Below are 15,634 nucleotides of genomic sequence, written 5' to 3'. Positions count from 1 at the left end.
ACTTCCCTTTCAGGGTACAAGGAAGTCCTGGTTAAAATAGGACATACTTAACACCTGAAATACTATAGGTCAACTTTGTCTGCACTTTTAGCTCATAACAATACTGTGGTAAACGCCGAGGATAGCGATAATTCACACCTCGTTTGTTTTAATAAGTCGAATTATAAATATTCATATCAACATTTGTACCTAACAAACATGGCAGTTAAAGAAAGGTTTATTATCTATAATTGATATACATGAACAATAGCAAAGTTCATTCACCGTGTCCAATCGCTACACTGCTACATTAGCTTATTCACCGGGTTATTAATAATGATAAATGGAACGGATTCATAGCTTGTTCAATAAATATCATAAATGGGAAGACAATACTGCAACAGAAAAAACAAAACAAAGTAGGAGTGCCTCAGTTCGTTATTCTCAATTCTCATTCATATTTTTGTAAATAAAAAAAAAAAAATAAGAGGCACCGACCTCGCTGTGCCATAGTTTTTCAACTTAAATGTTTTCCCGTTTGCAAGGACTTGAAGGAGTGTTATCTCCCTTGATTCCCCACTTTGATGTTAGCATTATTTGGAAACAGACCTGAACATGACATCAAAATAGTCAAGGATTAAAAATATCCGATCGCTCCAGGAAAATAACCCGCCACTGAAAAGGTCAAAACTTAGATTTTCGCCCGCTCACTCCATCATCTTTTAAAAAAAAAATTCTAAAGAACGAAAGATCAATTTGGAGTGGCCTAAAGGCAGATTGTGCATATGGTTAAGCTAAAACCGCGTTAATTGTGACACTGTTCACTCAAATTATCTCGTGTATCTTGTTTAATCCGTGTTTTACAATAATCGAGCAGATCACGTGACAATATTGCAAGGTTGCCGCCATTTTACACTGCTTTACGTTCTGGACAAAGAAAGATGGCGTGTTTTGGGGGGGGCTTTGTTTCAAGTAGCAAATAGATGTCTACGTGAGGTGAGTTGATTGCCTTTCAGAGTTATGTCTTACTTACCATGTAACACTAAGTAATTTAGGACAAAGGTGAAGTTGAACTCTTTCAGTTTTGCTTTGAATCAAATATTATTAGGCAGGTAACAATGCCCGATCGGGCTTTCGACATAAAAACTAATATTTCACGAAAAATAATGAAGATATTTCTTTCAAACTTGCTCCATTTATTAAGCATAACATATGATGTATATTAAGGTGATGTCACGTTTTGAATTTCCAGTGAATAACAAAAAACAAAGAATATTCAGTTCTTTCCAAAAAGTGTTATAATAAGATTCAGCCAAAATGTTTCCTTTGTCTACCAGAAAGGAACAATTCTTACATCTTAATATTGAGGTTTGGTACCTTTATAACAGACAATAAACTAAAATAATAGACATTCATAAGTGACTTCAGTGAGCTCAACAAAGCAGTTTCAAGCACAAATATTAATGTGGAATGTAAAAATAAGTTACACACTACAATATCCCGACCAAGATAATTACAAAAACAATGCAGTTGCAGAATATAGAGATAAAAATAATTTTGACAGCTCGTGAAAACTAATGACAAATTTTGACAGGTTTATAATGACTCGTGACCTAATTAAATTTTTTCTGTTATTTCTAACTTCCAGTTTGATTTTCTTAAAAAAGGTATTCTATGTTATAGCTTACAACTCGTGAATAAAAACAATATAAGAATATATTGCTACCTCACTGTCGTTTTATCTATTCAAGTCTCCTACGAATTCCTATTGTTTCAGTCATTTGTCATTAATTAGAGCAACTCCAGTGTTGCAGTCATACAAAACACATCCCTTATTTTCACATAGATATTATGGATTTATCTAATGAGCATAATTATGTATTAGAAACACAATTTTAAAACTGATTGTGTATATTGCAATAATGCTAAACTATCTCAGTCGTGACGTGTCCTTAAGATATTAAAAATTATGTTTTAATGCAATGTTTAAAACAGAAAAGGGTTCAATAGCTTTCTGTTGCTCCAAACTTGTGTGCCAGTACCTTTATTCTATATATTTAGGGTTAATACTTTGTTTCTAGTGCAGATGTATGAACAATTTTTTACAACTAACATTTTTCTATAATGTTGTAAGTGAAAGCACAGTAAGATGTATACATTCATGTACTGGCGCAATAATTTAGGGCGTTAGAAAGCCTTTCAACCCTTTTTTGTTTTAAACTTAGCATTAGAACATTTTATTTTTTTTTGGACTTCAAAAATTATGCGTCATGAAAATCTGAAATGGGGAAATAATTCTACCAAAACTGAAGGCAACAAAGTTATTTTTATTTTAATTTGGATCATAAAAAATTATGTAATGCTTAATAAATGGACCAAGTTTGAAAGAAATATCTTCGATATTTTTCAAGAAATACTAGTTTTTCTGTTGAAAGCCTGATTGGGCAATTTTACCAGCCTGATTATGCTTGGGTGTTTCATGAGTCCTGGTATTGGAGTACAATGTTAAAAAGATTCAGAAATTATAGGAACATTAAGGTTTTGATTAAGATGTTGAGCATTTTCACATTTCCTGGAGGTTAGGATGAAGGGTGGGTAGGGGGCTTATATATTTGACGCGATCCTAAGAAATATATTGGCAATATCCCGCCACTCGATCATTGCATTGCCCTGTCACAAATATAAAACAATCTGAACATCAAATTATTTTGACTAGGTAGGGCTGGGGAAGGGGTATGCATACAGTTTGTTTTATATTGTAACTGCTGCAAATGTCAGAAATTAAAAAGCCGCCCCTCAGCGTCAGTAAGCTTGTCTACGGGAAGGGATTGCCTGGTATGATATTGTTTAGGATAAAACTTATTTCATATATTGTTTCATTTACCTGAATTTATGCAAATTGCTTTCATCAAAAATAAGAAAATATGAAAATATTGCAGAATAAATATAGCAGTGGCTGAGCCTCGTGGGTTTTTATTGGCATAGGAGAGGAATCTTAGGTTTCACAATGTTTAACTGTTAAACAGTTAAAGGCTTAGTATTCTGTGGCCTATCTTTATATTAATTTAAAGGCCCTTAGGAGTTTACAAGTCACTGTGAGCACAAAATTTACTAAACATCTGTGTAAAAATTTCTCAGAAAGCGCCTACCCATAGATAACATATTTTCTGACTGCTATTCACTCATTCCAAGCACTACTCAGGTGCTTCACTTTGATGGAATTGTGTCACGTCTTGGAGTATTTGTTCTTAAAAGAAACACAAATTTGCAGGATTGCTTTCTAGTGAAATTTAAGTGAAAAGCAATATTTTGTAAACAATTACATGTTTATTAATTATCCTATATCATCTATTTTTAGCTTGACTATTCAAAGAATAGGTAGAGCTATTGGACTCACTCATGCATCCGCATCTGCGTCCCGATTTGGTTAAGTTTTTGTGTGTAAGCTGGTATCTCAGTAACCACTTATGGGAATAGATTGAAACTTCAAACACTTATTCACTGTGATAAACTTACTTACATTGCACATGTTCTGTAATTCTATTTTGCTTTTTACAAAATTATGCCCCTTTTTCGACTTAGCAGTTTTGGGTTAAGTTTTTGTATGTAAGCACCCACTAATGGGAATAGATTGAAACTAAACATACTTGTTCACTGTCATGATCTGACATGTAATGTACAGGTTACATAACACTACTTTGCATTTTCACTAAATTATGCCCCTTTTTAGCTCACCTGAGCAATGCTCAGGTAAGTTTTTGTGATTGCTCGATGTCCGGCGTCTGTCTGTCCATTGTATGTCGTCTGTCTGTCGTCTAGCTGTCAACATTTAGCTTGTGTATGCCATAGAGGCTGTTTTTTCAACTGATCTTCATGAAATTTTGTCAGAATGATAACCTTCACTCGCGATGAAATCTAGGCGAAGTTTGAAAATGGGTTCAAAAACTAGGTCACTAGGTCAGATCATAGAAAAACCTTGTGTATGTAATAGAGGCTTTATTTTTCAACTGATCTTCATGAATTTGGTCAGAATGATAACTTTGATGAAATCTAGGCCAAATTCAAAAATGGGTCATCTGAGGTAAAAAACTAGGTCACTAGGTCAAATGAAAAAAAACCTTGTGTATGCGATAGAGGGTGTATTTTTCAATTGATCTTCATGAATTTTTGTCAGAATGATAACCTTGATCTAGGTCAAGTTTGAAAATGGGTCATCTGGGGTCAAAAATGTTGGTCACTAGGTCAAATTAAAGAAAAACCTTGTGTATGCGATAGAGGCTGTATTTTTCAATTAATCTTCATGAATTTTGGTCAGAATGATTACCTTGATGAAATCTAGGCCGAGTTTGAAAATATGTTATCTTGGGTGAAAAACTAGGTCACTAGGTCAAATCAAAGAAAAACCTTGTGTATGTGATAGAGGCTGTATTTTTCAATTAATCTTCATGAATTTTAGTCTGAATGATTACATTGATGAAATCTAGGCCAGGTCGAAAATGTGTCCTCTGGGGTCAAAAACTAGGTCACAAGGTCAAATCAAAGGAAAATCTTGTGTATGCGATAGAGGCTGTATTTTTCAAATGATCTTCCTGAAATTAAGTCAGAATGATAACCTAAATGAAATTTAGGCCGAGTTTGAAAATGGGTCATCTTGGGTAAAAAAATAGGTCACTAGGTCAAATCAAAGAAAAACCTTGTGTATGCGATAGAGGCTGTATTTTTCAATTGATCTTCATGAAATTTGGTCAGAATGATTGCTTTGATAAAATAAAGATCAAGTGCAAATATGGGTCATCTGGGGTCAAAAAGTAGGTCACTAGGTCAGATCAAAGGAAAACCTTGTGTATGCGATAGAGGCTGTATTTTTCAGTTGATCTTCCTGAAATGGGTTATCTGGGGTCAAAAACTAGGTCACTAGGTCAAATAAAAAAATACTTGTTTATACTTAAGATTTTTGCTCCAATTTTAATGATAATTGGTCAGAATATTTTTTCCATGAAATCACTAGGTCAAACATGTTTACACTGTTATGGTGTGTTTCTCAGGTGAGCGACCTAGGGCCATCTTGTTTTTTCAGATATGAAGTTGAAAAGTCGAAAGTTAGTGTGTACCGAGACAAGAAATGAATCTAAGATAGAGTCAGATATAGTACAGGTCATGTAACAGATGGTAAGTCACAGGGTTAGTAACCCTTATCATGCTGGACATGATTATCAAGATCTGCACTGTTCGCCACATAGTATATTTTTGGTAAGCACCCAATCTGACTAAAGTACATCTCCTATTACGCTACGCATAGGATCTGAAAACGACCTATTCATTGCCTCGTTCTGATGGCCCTTTCACTAGCCAATCAGAGCCTAGCTTACAACATCTTGCAAATCTACCTCTAGCATTGACTTTTGATATTTACAATTCTTATGTCGTAATGTATCAGATAGCCGGTTAGCTCAGTCGGTAGGCCACTTGCTTTGTAAGCGAGGGGTCCCGAGTTCGAGTCCTGGAATAACTGCATATTTTTCTTACTCTTTGACAATCGAACAAGTCGCCTGATTTGGTAACATAAAAATAGCAATGATGGAAATCCAAAATATACAGAAGACGAATGTGAATGGGTCGTTCTCAGATCTTCGTTTAGAAGATCAAGTACTTTAGTCAGATTGGATAAGCACCCCTTTTAACAGTTACTGGTACTGTCCAAATTGATAAGGGAGCAACTGAAAGACAGACAGATGTGAGTTTTCAGCTAGTTTTCTAAACAGTAATCAATATGTTTCCCAATGTTCTATAATGTCATAGAATTAAATGTTTCTGAAAAGATGGAAGTGCCTTTATTTATGATGTATAGCTGTTTAGCAGGAGTCCTCCCTTTTTGCATCATGACTTGGGAATTACATTTTCAGCTCCTCAGCATACAAAGAGCACATGTCAGCCAGCTGATGTTCAGTGCGGTTATTTGTACTTAATTTTTAGCTCACCTGAACTTTGTTTAAGGGTGAGTTATTAGTATATATATAGTTGGATGGTCTGTCGTCGGCCATCGTCCAGTGTCAATATTGTTTACTTAAACATCTCCTCAGAAACTGCAGGTCAGACTTACACCAAATTTGGTCAGTAGCATCCTGGCATGGATCTCTATCAAGTTTGTTCAGATGGTTCACCTTGGCCCTTTTTTAGGGGCTGCAAGAGCTAAAAATAGAAAAAAAAACCTTTAAAGAACTTTTTCTCATGAACCACTTGATAGATATTCATCGGACTTGGTCTGTAGCATCATTATAAGGCTCTCTCCCAATTTTGGTCAAATGGCTCTCCCAATTTTGGTCAAGTGGGAGCACTTTGCCCCTTTTAGGGGCCCCAAAGCTAAAATTTGAAATAACTTTGAATAACTTTTTCCCATGAACCACATGAATGATCTTCATTAAACTTGGTCTATGGCATCATTATAAGGTTCTGCCTCATATTTGTTCAATGGCAGCACATGGCCCCTTTTAGGGGCCACTAGAGCCAAAATTAGAAATACACTTATACAACTTCTTGTCATAAACCGTTAGAAAGATCTTCATCAAACTTGGTCTGTAGCATCATAATATAAGGTCTATTCCCAATTGCGCTCAAATTGGGGCACTTATTTGAGCTAGTGCTATGAAATCTCACAGGGTATTCATTCAGCATGTTAAGTTGTGCAGTTGCGGTTTAAATTGTGATATCAAACAGCTGCACCATTATATGCATAAAAGGGCATAAAATTTTGTGTTGCCTGCATCTCAAAAATGTTTTGACTTAGAGTGATAAAATAAATAATGGATTGTTACATGGCATGCGAAGGTCACCGTGCACCTGGGGTTCTGTTTTGGTTGTTACTCGGCCAGACCAGAGTTGTGGTCCTTGACTTAGAGAAAGATACACATCAAGTGCATAAAAGTTTGTTTCAACTAGATTAATGTGTTACATACAGCATGTGAAGGTGAGCACCTGGGGTTCTGTTTTGGATTTCACTTGGCCAGAAAAGAGAATATGGTCCTTGGCTAAGTTAGGAAGAGGGGGCACCAGTGTCTAATGGACACACATCTAGCTTTGAAATCTAATTTGAAAACTAACTGAAATCAGATATGCATTTCATGGATGATCATTGAATTTGTCTGGACATAATTTTCATGCAATACATGTATTACCTTCAGGAGTTATCCCCCATGAATAAAACACACTGGATGACCATACCCTCATATGAATGTTCTGTCAAATATTCGCAATGTCTGACTGAGCTTGTTAGATGTAACAAAATGAGCCAACATTATTACCTCTGTTTTTAGGCGTGGACAGAATGTTGTTATGGTGGCTTTGTTCAAGTTACATATTCTGACAAAGATGGTAAAGCAGTGGCAGACAGAGTTGTGTGACATTGTGTATGTTTCGTTTGTTAGAGCCCATGCACAGACAGAAGAAAAGCCAAGGTATGTAGATTGCTGTGAACTTGATATACACTGTCAGCCTTAAATAGTTAGTGGTAAAAACGTAGGAATCTATTAAAGACTTCTCCGTAACCACAAGATGGATCTTCATCAAACTTCATTTTGTAGCAGTGTATTAGGGTCTTCTCAAAGGTTTGTTCAAACTGAGGCACATGGAACCTTTAAGGAACTGTTAGAGCTAAAAATAGAAAAACTTTAAACAACTTAGCTAATGGACCGCTTGATGGATATTTCTGAAACTTGGTATGTAGTACCATAAGGTCCTTTAAAAAAATATTCAATGGGTGCATTCTGCCCTTTTTAGGGACCACTTCAGCTAAAATTAGAAATAACATGTAACAACTCTCATGAACTGCTTGATAGATTTTCATCAAACTTGGATAGATTTTCATCAAACTTTGTCTATCCCTATATCAGTACAGGTTGATAATTTGTGCTATCAATGGCTCTGTTGTGTAGGACTAATTTTGTTGAGCATAAGTTAGAGAAGAAGCTATGAAAGTTGCTGATGTCATGTAATAAAAGACTTACTAGGTCACTAGGTCAAATAAAAAAAATACTTTTTTATACTTAAGATTTTTGCTCCAATTTTAATGATAATTGGTCAGAATATTTTTCTCCATGAAATCACTAGGTCAAATAGTTTACACTGTCATGGTGTGTTTCTCAGTTGAGAGACCTAGGGCCATCTTGGCCCTCTTGTTTTTTCAGGTATGAAGTTAAAAAGTTAAAAGTTAGTGTACATCGAGACAAGAAATGAAGCTAAGATAGAGTCAGATATAGTACAGGTCGTGTAACAGATGGTAAGTCACAGGGTTACTAGTAACCCTTATCATGCTGGACATGATTATCAAGATCTGCACTGTTCGCCACATAGTCAGTATATTTTTGGTAAGCACACCTTTTAACAGTTACTGGTACTGTCCAAATTGATAAGGGAGCAACTGAAAGACAGACAGATGTGAGTTTTCAGCTAGTTTTCTAAACAATAATCAATATGTTTCCCAATGTTATATAATGTCATAGAATTAAATGTTTCTGAAAAGATGGAAGTGCCTTTATTTATGATGTATAGCTGTTTAGCAGGAGTCCTCCCTTTTTGCATCATGACTTGGGAATTACATTTTCAGCTTATCAGCATACAAAGAGCACATGTCAGCGAGCTGATATTCAGTGCGGTTATTTGCACTTAATTTTTAGCTCACCTGAACTTTGTTTAAGGGTGAATTATTAGTATATATATAGTTGGATGGTCTGTCGTCGGCCATCGGCCATCGTCCATTGTCAACATTGTTTACTTAAACATCTCCTCGGAAACTGCAGGTCAGACTTGCACCAAATTTGGTCAGTAGAATCCTGGCATGGATCTCTATCAAGTTTGTTCAAATGGTTCACCTTGGCCCTTTTTTAGGGGCCGCAAGAGCTAAAAATAGAAAAAAAACCTTTAAAGAACTTTTTCTCATGAACCACTTGATAGATATTCATCGGACTTGGTCTGTAGCAGCATTATAAGGCTCTCTCCCAATTTTGGTCAAATGGGAGCACTTTGCCTCTTTTAGGGGCCCCAAAGCTAAAATTTGAAATAACTTTGAATAACTTTTTCCCATGAACCACATGAAGGATCTTCATCAAACTTGGTCTATGGCATCATTATAAGGTTCTGCCTCACATTTGTTCAATGGCGGCCAAAATAAGAAATACTCTTATACGACTTCTTGTCATAAACTGTTAGAAGGATCTTCATCAAACTTGGTCTGTAGCATCATAATATAAGGTCCATTCCCAATTGCATTCAAATTGGGGCACTTATTTGAGCTAGTGTCATGAAATCTCACAGGGTATTCATTCAGCATGTTAAGTTGTGCAGTTGCGGTTTTAATTGTGATATCACACAGCCGCACCATTATATGCATAAAAGGGCATAAAATTTTGTGTTGCCTGCATCTCAAAAATGTTTTGACTTAGAGTGATAAAATAAAGTATGGATTGTTACATAGCATGCGAAGGTCACCGTGTGCCTGGGGTTCTGTTTTGGTTGTTACTCGGCCAGACCAGAGTTGTGGTCCTTGACTTAGAGAAAGATACACAACAAGTGCATAAAAGTTTGTTCTGTAGATATCTTATGAAATGTTTCAACTAGATTCATGTGTTACATACAGCATGTGAAGGTGAGCACCTGGGGTTCTGTTTTGGATTTCACTTGGCCAGAAAAGAGAATGATATGGTCCTTGGCTAAGTTAGGAAGAGGGGGCACCAGTGTTTTAAATGGACACACATCTAGCTTTAACTGATTAAAATCAGATATGCCTTTCATGGATGATCATTGAATTTGTCTGGACATAATTTTCATGCAATACATGTATTACCTTCAGGAGTTATCCCCCATGAATAAAACACACTGGATGACCATACCCTCATATGAATGTTCTGTCAAATATTTGCAATGTCTGAATGAGCTTGTTAGATGTAACAAAGAGAGCCAACATTATTACCTCTGTTTTTAGGTGTGGACAGAATGTTGTTATGGTGGCTTTGTTCAAGTAACATATTCTGACAAAGATGGTAAAGCAGTGGCAGACAGGGTTTAGGACATTGTGTATGTTTCGCTTGTTAGAGCCCATGCACAGACAGAAGAAAAGCCAAGGTATGTAGATTGCTGTGAACTTGATATACACTGTCAGCCTTAAATAGTTAGTGGTAAAAACGTAGGAATCTATTAAAGACTTCTCCGTAACCACAAGATGGATCTTCATCAAACTTCATTTTGTAGCAGTGTATTAGGGTCTTCTCAAAGGTTTGTTCAAACTGAGGCACATGGAACCTTTAAGGAACTGTTAGAGCTAAAAATAGAAAAACTTTAAACAACTTAGCTAATGGACCGCTTGATGGATATTTCTGAAACTTGGTATGTAGTACCATAAGGTCCTTTAAAAAAATATTCAGTGGGTGCACTCTGCCCTTTTTAGGGACCACTTCAGCTAAAATTAGAAATAACATGTAACAACTCTCATGAACTGCTTGATAGATTTTCATCAAACTTGGATAGATTTTCATCAAACTTAGTCTATCCCTATATCAGTACAGGTTGATAATTTGTGCTATCAACGGCTCTGTTGTGTGGGACTAATTTTGTTGAGCAAAAGTTAGAGAAGAAGCTATGAAAGTTGCTGATGTCATGTAATAAAAGACTCACTGAATGGCTTGCCAGACAAGAGTCAAAACTATGTGCCCTTGGCCCTTTCAGCCATGGGTTTGATAGTTTTGACTATTGACCAATAAGTTATCCAGTAAGGGTATGTTGTAATCTAGGTAGTAAGTTTGTGTAGGAATGATTTAAGCATGAAGTAATAGTACTGTGACACAGTAACGCAGTATCATAAAGAAGATAATGGAAATGCAGAAAAATATTTTGTGAAATACATTGGAATGAAGTAAGTAGTCTTTCAGTCATAACCTACCAGTTTTAATATATCCTTTCCGCTACCATAACTTAGTAAAACATATTAGCGTCTGATGGCCCTTTCACGTTACCCTGGAATCAACATTTATTACATGAAATTCTTTTTAAAAAATTTCTAAAATGTCTATGTCTGCAGCTCTCAAATGCGGAAATATCTTACATCCGACGCATATAATGACACTTTCAAACAACATCTAAAAGGACCTTTTTGAACGATTTGACGAAGTTCCAGAAATCTCCATATACCCTTGCTCCGTTACAGACTCCTGTGGGATTTGTCTTTATTCTGAGTTCAAATATTTTTTTGTGGACATGTCCTGCTAAAGCCCATGTATTTTCAAATTATTAGAATTTGCTGAAAATTGACTCTTCATGCATAATAGCAAAAAAATATATTTTTTTTTAAAATTAAAGAAGTCCATGCGCATACATTTACACGGGGTGACCCCTGACTATAAACCAATACAACTGCGACTATCGTTTCCAAGTTAAGCTTCATTTCCTTTGCTTCCAGAAAAAGTTGAAGGTCGTCTGACGTCATTTTCTTTATTGTCAAAAACATATTGTATGCCTGGCGAGATTGCATAAAAATGTGCTTGTAGTCCTAAGGATATGGTGTTCACAGTGATAAAGTGTCAGATTTAAGTACTCATTCTAAATGAATTTGTGCAAAATGTGGGAAAATTAAGATCTATTTACTTTGGACTTCTTTTGACTACACCACGGAAGTGCATTTTCAACCAAATTACTGACAAGTTACTCTTATAAAAATAAAAATAAACTAGATATATTTTAATAGAATAAAACAAGTAAGATCAGTTTAGTTCTGTAGGCTATACTGTAGGATATGTTAAATGGTGTGAAATAAAAACATGGTAAAACCTACATTTTTAGCTTGACTATTCGAGAATTGTCCAGCTATTCTACTCACCCTGGCGTAAAATGAAAAGATTGAAAACTTCTGGCAGTACTCTGCCACATTCTGGCCATAAGTTAACTAAACTATAGGTTAAATGAATACACATAGATATGGCAGTTGACTTTAAGATAAGATAGGATGAAATAAGATTTATTAAAATTGGCAAAATAGCAAACAAGTACAACATAAGCTCATGTCAGATTTTGAACTGCCATAAATAAGTTATCAAATCCTTATCACGCTGGACAAAGTTGATTCTGCCATTGTGACCTGTGTAGATCATGATCAGCCTGTACATCCATGCAGTCTGATCAAGAACTGCACTATTTGCCATTCACTCAGTATCTTTTTGGTGAGCACCCCTTTTAACAGCTATATAATAGTAATGTCCAAATTTAAAGAGGGACAAGTTCATTATTATAGAAATTTAGCAGGGTGAACTATTAATTTTGTATTACTCCTGTGTCAGAACCTGTTCTTAAAATAATGGTCACATGGGTATTGGAACAAAGAAAATATCACTTGTCTTTCAGATAGAGCCATGAGATGTTACAGAAATTATCCCATTTAATTATTTTGCCCTAAACCATAGAAATGTACCAAGAGTTTCTCATATTCCTGTGGATTTAGATTGACTCTTCATCACAAACAACTTGTAGAATTTAAAACATTAAAATAACCATGGTGTAATACCAAGTCGAAGATATATTCTGTAGTTAGGGAACATTAGTCAGTTACTTCCCCTGATTATGTCCAAAAAGTAGATTGGTTCTTCCTCTGTTTTTGTTGTTGACTTCTTTGTAATTTTCAAAAGCAATATCTTTACTAAATTTCATTGGATTGAAAAATGATTAAGGACAGGTGGCCTTCTGCTAAATATAGGTTTGAATAATCATTCTTATTTAGAAACATACACATAAAAAGCATATTTATTTTGACCAACCGCAACATCTTGGATAAAGGTTATAACAAAAAAGTCAGAGGAATCCAACTGAAAGGGACCAATGTAATATTTGGTTATTCTTGTGCTTTATCATATAACCTTTCAGGGGAAGTAACAAGCTAATGTTCCTCGTTGATTATAACTCGACTACATGTATGGTCTTCCATAACTTGAAACATGTATAATCCCATTTTCTTCAAAAACTGCCTTAGCTGCCTTAGTTCACCACAAAATGGCCAAAAAATAAATAATGATATTATACTTTATTTGAGAATTTTCCCATGGATGATATTTCCTCCTATGTTCACCATTGTCATGGCAGGAGAAAACTGTTCCATGAAACTTCTTACAGTACACATCAACTGTAGCAGATATGTGATAAAATACTGTAAATGCAAGGATTAAAAGGGTTTAGTTTTGGAAAAAAAATCTTATTTTTGTAGACATTACTGACCTGTCAGAAACAACTAAAACATTGCCATAATCCCTTTTAAACGCTTTACCTTATTTTTGGTAATTTGTACTTCCTGAATTAATGTTTTCTGATCAATAAAGTGTTTCTTACCTATCTCTTCATCTCTCCACTTGTACTTACAAAACACATAAGGAAGCTTCATGAGATTTACAAAGATGTGGTAAACTTCCTGTCAATTTACTTGGCTAGATTTAAATTTCATCATTTTATTGCAATTTTTTAAAATAAAAGTTTAAGTTATTTGCAAAATATTTTTGCTTGGACACTGAAATTGGATTCATTCTGTATGAAATTAAGACAAAGTGTATTAATTTTGAACATTTTTGGTCATGAGAGAGTTAAATTGAGCCTTTCTTATCCAAAAAAGGAAAGCTATGCACATATTGATGGCTTAGATAATTGGGTCAAAACAAGTCTATCTACATTTTCAGCTCTACTGTTCAAAGAACATGGAGAGCTATACTGCTCACCCCGCGGGCACTGGTTTAAGTTTTTATCCCCTGCCAAATGCGGAGGGATATAGTTTTGGCATCATTCATCCATCCATCTGGAGTCATATCTAGGAAGTGGTTTGGAATATTCAAATAAAACTGTATATGTACATGATCACCACTATACGGAAATGCGGCCTGTCAAGTTTCAGTCAAATTGCCCAAGTAACACCAGAGTTTTGGCCCTTTGTAGTTTGGGCGGGCGGGCGGCATCCACAGACTTTGTCCGAGCATATCTTCTTCATGCATGGAAGGATTTTGATGAATCTTGGCACAACCTTTCACCAGCATGAGATGGAGTGTCATGTGCAAGAACCAGGTCCCTAGGTCAAAGGTCAAGGTCACACTTAAAGGTCAAAGGTCAAATTCAAAAATTACTTTGTCCGGAGCATACGTTCTTCATGCATAGATGGGTTTTGATGAAACTTGGCACAGTGGTTCACCATCATGAGGCGGAGTGTCATGTGCAAAAACCAGGTCCCTAGGTCTAAGGTCAAGGTCACACTTAGAGGTCAAAGTCAAATTTAAGAATGACTTTGTCTGGAGCATATCTTCTTCATGCATGGTTTGATTTTGATGTAACTTGGCCAAATTGTTCACCATGATGTGACAGTGTATTATGCGCAAGAACGAGATCCCTGGGTCTAAGGTCAAGGTCACACTTAGAGGCCAAAGGTACAAGAATGAAAACTAGGTCTAAGGTCAAGGTCACACTTAGAGGTCAAAGGTCAAATACAAGAATGACTTTGTCCAGAGCATTTCTTTTTCATGCATGGAGGGATTTTGATAAAAATTGGCACAAATGTTCACCACCATGAGAAGGAGTGTCATGCACAAGAACCAGGTCCCTAGGTTTAAGGTCAGGGTCACACTTAGAAGCCGAAGTTTATATACAAGAATGACTTTGTCCAGAGCATTTCTTCTTCATGCATGAAGGGATTTTTATGAAACTTGGCACAATTGTACACAATCATGAGACGGAATGTTATGGGCAGGTCCCTTCTTTAGAATTATTTCCCTTTGTTGTTACTATAAATAGCTTATATTGTAACTTTTTCATTACTAGTTGTAGGGAAAAATCGAGACAACTTTTCTCTAGTACAACATGCATGTTACTTCCAATTTTGAGGTGCAATCTGACCTATCTCTACCTAATAAGGATTTTTATGTGGATTTACAATATCTTGTTTTTGTTTTGTTTTGTTTTGTTTTGTTTTTTAAAGATGAACTTCCCTTAGTTGTTATTATAAATAACTTAAATTGTAACTTTTTTAGCTCATCTGATTTATTGAAAAAAAATGATGAGTTATTGTCATCACTTGATCGACGTCGGCGTCTGCGTCGGCATCGGCGTCGGCGTTGCCTGGTTAAGTTTTATGTTTAGGTCAGCTTTTCTCCTAAACTATCAAAGCTGTTGCTTTGAAACTTGGAATACTTGTTCACCATCATAAGCTGACCCTGTACAGCAAGAAACATAACTCCATCCTGCTTTTTGCAAGATTTATGGCCCCTTTTGTACTTAGAAAATATCAGATTTCTTGGTTAAGTTTTATGTTTAGGTCAACTTTTCTCCTAAACTATCAAAGCTACTGCTTTGAAACTTGCAACACTTGTTCACCATCATAAGCTGACCCTGTACATCAAGAAACATAACTCCATCCTGCTTTTTGCAAGAACTATTGCCCCTTTTGGACTTAGAACATCAGTTTTCTTGGTTAAGTTTTATGTTTAGGTCAGCTTTTCTCCTAAACTATCAAAGCTACTGCTTTGAAACTTGCAATACTTGTTCACCATCATAAGCTGACCATGTACAGCAAGAAACATAACTCCATCCTGCAATTTGCAAGATTTATGGCCCCTTTTGGACTTAGAAAATATCAGATTTCTTGGTTAAGTTT

The 15,634-nt window shown here is 35.7% G+C and overlaps 1 long non-coding RNA gene across 1 annotated transcript in view; it reads left to right on the top strand.

The window, feature by feature from the left end:
• Nucleotides 1-885: 885 nt before the first annotated feature.
• The window catches only part of LOC123562782 (uncharacterized), a 77,620-nt gene continuing 62,871 nt past the window's right edge, over nt 886-15,634 (top strand). The window contains exons 1-3 of the long non-coding RNA XR_008369847.1: nt 886-975; nt 5,057-5,148; nt 9,953-10,092. This is a non-coding gene — a long non-coding RNA (uncharacterized LOC123562782). The remainder of the gene's footprint in view (nt 976-5,056; nt 5,149-9,952; nt 10,093-15,634) is intronic.

This window comes from Mercenaria mercenaria, chromosome 2, assembly GCF_021730395.1.
Source record: "Mercenaria mercenaria strain notata chromosome 2, MADL_Memer_1, whole genome shotgun sequence".
In the NCBI taxonomy this organism is placed as follows: Eukaryota; Metazoa; Mollusca; class Bivalvia; order Venerida; family Veneridae; genus Mercenaria; species Mercenaria mercenaria.
Note: the sequence above shows the minus strand (reverse complement) of the source record. Positions and strands in the feature narration are given on the sequence as shown.